Raw genomic sequence first — 5,978 nt, forward strand, 5'->3', positions numbered from 1 at the left:
GGGCAGGGCAGTCCCACCCATGTCATCACATCTGCTGCAAAACAGTAGCAAGCCAGGAGCTGGGTCCGTCACCCTGAGGAGTCTCCACCCTCTCCCTGCATGCTGGGAAAGCCAGAGGGTTTCGTGGGGAGGGCAGGGCCAGGACAAGCCACAACTTTCACCTTTTTTTTTCTTTTATCTGAACAAGTCATAAGCAAGCTGCAGCGCAGCACCTCGTTGGGAGCTGCCCCAAACCAACTGCGTCAGTAGTGGTGACATTTGAATGAAGTATGGCATCTCCACCTGCCAGAGGCTCACAGCAATGGCTGAGTCTGACAAAGCTGGCAGGGTGTGATGAATGCCAGCATGGCATGTCAGACAAGGCACAGGTGGTTGTGAAGTCTTCTCCCCCAGCAGCCTGCAGACACTACCTTGGTATGTTTTCCTTCAGTTCAAAATACCTGCAATAATGCAAAGTCTGTACTGAGCCCGTCAGAGCAGGATTTTCACAGCGTGTAATTGATGCTATGGAGTGAACCAAAGCCGAGGCAGCCTGCATTATGTAAGGTAGGGTCATTGGTCCCTGGGACATGCTGTCTGCCTGGCTGGGCCTGCGGCGCGGCGCAGGCTGCAGCTTTCCAGGAGCTGCATTATCATCTGGAGCAGCACCGATGATGGGCACTCCACTTCTGTTCGCTCCCTGACATGGTTTTGCTTGCCAGAACAGCTGTAGCTTCTGAGTCCAGAGGCTAACCCCATGGATGAGGTCAGCCAAGCTCTGGGGAATGCTGAAGGAACTCTTCAGTTCAGCTTGGCTGCCTGCACTTGACCAGCATCCCAGGCACCATTCTGTGGGAGGGCTCTGCCAGAGCTTTGACAAGAGCATGAATCCCTGTGGTCGCAATCATTCTCCTTCGCAGAGGCACACAGAAGAGCACACATTACAGATGGTTTCCAGTTAAAAGCATGAGCCTTATGCTCTTGTTTCCTAGCAAGACTCATCACTAATAAGTAAACACCAAGGCTGCCTGTAAGAGCTGTCTGGGTCAGAACAGCACCAGGCCAGCTTTTTTATCTGGCTGTAACCCAGGATGGGTAAGTATCTCATCATTCAGGAATCATGCTCATGGGATCTTGTTCTTTCCTTTATCAGTATTTTTATCATTATTAACTCCATACCATATTTATACAAGACTTATAAGCATCCTAGCAGCTAGTGAAGAGCATTGCATAGTCCCAGTAGCATTTGAGAAGATGCACATATGACCAAAGAGATGCAAAAATACTGATACCTCATTCAGGGAGCAAATCTGCAGTCTGGCCAGAAACCTCAGCAGACCATTCGTAATATCAGATCTGAGCTATTCCCAGGCGAGTCGGAAAAAACAGAGCATTTGTGCAAGGATGCAGTCAGAGGCGGCTATCACTCTCAGCATGACTAGCACTCCTGCTGAAACAAAACAACTCAACAACAATGAAGATGGAAAAATTATAGTTGTTTTGTTCTCACAGATATTTGCAGTACTGTTAAAACCCAATATGATTTTTTTTTCTTTTTTAGTTGTGCGCACCGGTATCCTTAAGATCATTTCCGAATGGGTCAATACACAGTTATTCCTGTCCTCAGACATGAAGTAGACTATCTAAAGAAAAGCCACAGCTCGTGCTTGCATTACAGTCTGAAACATTGAGTGAAAGGTACTCAGCCTGTCTTCCTGCAGTTTTGGGAGGTGGCCAGGAGCTGCTTAAGTTCACTGAGAAGTTTTCTTTCTTAGAGTACATGTGCTAGTGAGGCTGCTAGGACTGGGTTATCAACTCTGCTAGCTGCTGAGATGCTTGATTGTCTTGTATAAAGATAGTACAGAGCTATTTACATTAAAATTAGTAATAAACGAAAGACACTGTAGGAACATGATTACTCAGTGATAAGACTAGATTTCATCGGAGAAGGGCAGTGCAGACTCTGCCATCTCATCAGCTTTGTTACTGCAGGGCTCCCAAGGGGATAAGGTGAACCCAGGGCTCATGTACTGCTGCATGGCTCGAAATCTGCCCCCACAGAAGTGAGAGCAAAACTTGCTAATAAATTCTGATGTATTAGTTGTTTAGCTTAAATACGTAAGTTTTAAAAGGGAATGAATCACTTAGAGTTATAACGTTGTGTGATTTAGTATGCTGATTGCTTAGCTTTAACTGACTTAGCATGAGTAACTAGATTTGCTGAAGCCTTAGGCTGCAAGCGGTAAACTTTCACCTGGATTTACTGAACATGTACAGAACTTGTATCTATTCAAGCAAGACAAGACCTCCAGAACCAGTGTAAATCAGGAGTCTTCAAGGCTACAACCATCGACAGCAGCTGCAACCAGTCAAGATACCAGCCTGCCTGGAGACAGTGAAGGAATCCAATACGGAGTCAGAAAGTGTCGGAGGATCTGAGGTCAGAATCAGTGTTGGACCAAAAAGCACGTGAGAGGTGCGTGAAGATCACATGAAGGGTGGATGCACAGTTGTAAGGGTATAAATGCCCAGAGATTTCTTTGTTTGGGGTTCCTCTCCAGAGACACCCCAGCTTGCGCTGTACCATTCTATTAAATTATTGATTTGTGTAGGATTTGATGCCTGACACTTTGCTTCAGGAAATGACGAGTTTGGACTGCACTTCTTTAACAGTGTGGCCACCCAGGTGGAAACCTAGGCCGCCACCTTCAGATCCTCTCATCTCCAAACATCCAACTGCTGGCATCAGGTGAGTTCACCTGGGATCTTTGGAGCAGGAAGCATCAAAGGGTGAGTGTTAAATTTCCCTGAGCAGATTTGGTGGAGATACTGTAGTGAGTTTGAGTCCTTCTCAATGTCGGGGTTGGTTCGAGTCCCTCTGCTGCTGCAGCTTGCTTATGGATGCGCAGCCTGATCAGAGTGAGGCACATGGAGAAGGGGGCTTGAGTCCCTCTTGGTAACTGAAAATGGGTGGGAAACCCACCTGGCACAGAGAAGGGGACACCCTTGGCCGAGGTATTTGGAAAATTGGAAAAGAGTTCATAGTACAGCAGATTTATCCAAAAAGTGCGTAATTACTTTATGCCAAGAAGACTGGCCATTTATAACTAGAGATGGAAACGGTGGCCTCCGCAAGGAACCTTTGACCAGACTTACTTTTCTGCAACACCGCTTAGAGGATAGGGCCTTGAGACAAATGGATTACTAGTATGTTTGGGATGATTGGATGTGGGAGAGAAAATACCCAAGTCGGTGGCATGGGATAAGAAAGGCACTGTCAAAGGTAACGCTTGCAGTAGTGGAGGCTGCTGCCCTCGACAAGCCTCAGATAATGCCCTGACTGCATCTGCCCCACCTTATATGCCTAATGCTCTTTCTTTGCCTTCTGATTCTGCTCAGCTGGCTGCCGGACTGTATCCTATGATTTCTAATGTTTTGCCTAATCCTGCTGCTATGCAACCGGGGGTTGCTGGGGCAGCGGGCAAGCCCCCCTGACCTGTATTGCATGTGTATACTAATCAGCCTTGGAATCCTAGTGATTTGGCTCTATGAGAAAGTAAAATGCCAAGATTGAGGGAAGATGCTGAGAAATGTGCTCAATTATTTTCTATCATATGCACTGGGTACAGACCAAATTGGGGAGATACCCAGGTGTTGTTGAGGGAATTATTCTGACTTGATGAGAGAGAAAAAAAAATTATTAAGGATGCTGAATTAGCTCAACAGGCAGAAGAGGACGGAAAACCCTGGCTAGCAAATGATCCAAACTGGGACTATAATAATGCAGACGATTGAGCCACTTGTGGGACAGGACTCTGAAATTTAGTAGAAGCTATCAGAGCATGCGGGGAACAAGGTGTAAACTGGAGTAAAGTACAAGAATGCAGGCAGAAACATGATGAGCACCCTAGTGATTTTGGGAACAGCTCCGGCCAGCACTGCTAAAATACAGAGGGATGATGACACTGGAGAATTTTAGTGAGTCTTGCGATTAGTGTCTATGTGGGTCAGGTGTCTCCTGATAGACAGAAGTGCTTTAAAAAGCATGTACCTGGGTGGTAGGGAGAGACTTTGCAAAAGATTTTGAGTGTTGCAACATATGTGTATGATGGGCATGAGGAAAGGCGGATTAAAGAAAGGAAAAAAGCAAAAGAACAAGAAGCAGATTTACTGGTGGTGGCTTTAGCAAGGAATTTATCAGTGGGAGATAAGGGCTGGGGAAGGAAGAGACTTAGTCCAGACATAGTGTCTGGACTAAGACCAGGAGTAAAGAATAGTGGATGAAGAAGGAACGCTGGAAGGGAGTGTTATTATTGTGGAAATTTAGTACACCTGTAAAAGGAATGCCCACTCTGGCCACAGGAAAAGACAAGACAAGGAAACTATCACTGGAGAGAACTGCTGGGGAAGACCTGCAATCACAATGACTAGAGGAAGGGGACCCTGAGGATCTCAAGGAGGGGCTAGAAGGATTGGAGTTTTTTAATATGTGAGTAACTCTTGTACAGTATGTGGATGATTTGTTACTTGCTAGTTTGAGAGATACTATTTGTCTATGTACTGCTTAGCAGTAGACAAAGGTCACGTACATCTCTTTCTAAGCTTCAGCTGTGTCAATATAAAGTAAAATATTTAGGATTTGTATTGAAAGAAATATTAGTAGATCCAGAACAAGTCCAGACTGTTGTAGAAATATACCAGGGCTAGGGGAGTTAAGTAAGCCATTGACAGAAACTACTAAGGCCAAGACAGTGGAGCCTATACAGTGGGGTCCAGAGAGAGAAAAGGCTTTCCAAGGTATGTAGCTTTTGCTCCAGTACTGGGACTACCAGATTATTCCAAGTCTTTTGAAATATTTGTGCGTGAGAGCAAAGGATTGGCCAGCAGAGCCCTTACTCAGAAACTAGATCTGCGCCACCCTGTGGTTTATTACTCAACTCAGCTGGATCCTGTAGCAGTGGAGAATAATTCCCGTGTAAAGCAATAGCCGCAACAATGGCTATTATAGAGAAAAAGCAAAGCATGGTCCTGGGTCACCCGACAACTGTGTATGTCCCACATGAAGCAGATCGAATTCTTAAGCAACAAGCTACACAAGTGTTGTCCCTACAAAGAGCACATCACTATGAACTAAAGATTTTGAATGCAGATAATATTCCTTTAAAAAGATGTAATGTTTTAAATCCAGCAACTTTAGTGCCTGTTCCCTCTGATCATGACTATATGCGTATAGTGTTTCACTCAAGCCACCTATGGGAAGATCTGCAGTATTAACCTCTAGAGCGCTTGAATCTAAGCCTTTTCACCAATGGATCATTATACTATGTGAATGGAAGACAACATACAGGCTATACAGTGGTGAGAAACTCAGAGGTACTTGAAGCAGAACCTTTACAACCCTCGGTGAGTGCCCACGGGTCTGAATTAATCACAATAACAAGAAGAGCCTGGTGGGGATGCAATCAGTGAGTAACCATTTATTCTAACTCTAAACATGCTTTTGGAGTGTGTCATGCGACAGGTATGTTATGGAAAGAACTAGGGTTCCTTACCCTGGTGGAAATACTGAACAGTAGCTATAAAAGTCTACGAACATAGCAACTAAATGTTCTGTATCATCCGTAGTCCTCGGAGCAGGTTGAAGGAATGAATTAGACTCTCAAAAATAAAATTACTCAAGCTCGTAATCAGGCAGGTTTGAAAGAATCTAAATTTTTAAGAATAGTGTTGTTGGATATTGGAAATACCCCTCACCAACCTCTAGGGCTGTCACCAACAGAAATAGGGGTTGGCAGGCACTCAGCTGTACTGGGTACCTTTGTCTATTTTAGGACCAGCCTCAGATGGAGATGAACGGTTGACCCAGTACACTTTACATATGCAGAAAGGGTTTGAAAACAAAAGGAAATATGCCAAATCGAATATGCCACACCACCTGAGATCCAGGTACATGATATACAACGTGGAGACAAAGTCTTAATTAAATTATTTGCACAAAA

This window comes from Leptosomus discolor, chromosome 4 (assembly GCF_034619465.1).
Source record: "Leptosomus discolor isolate bLepDis1 chromosome 4, bLepDis1.hap2, whole genome shotgun sequence".
Classification (NCBI taxonomy): domain Eukaryota; kingdom Metazoa; phylum Chordata; class Aves; order Leptosomiformes; family Leptosomidae; genus Leptosomus; species Leptosomus discolor.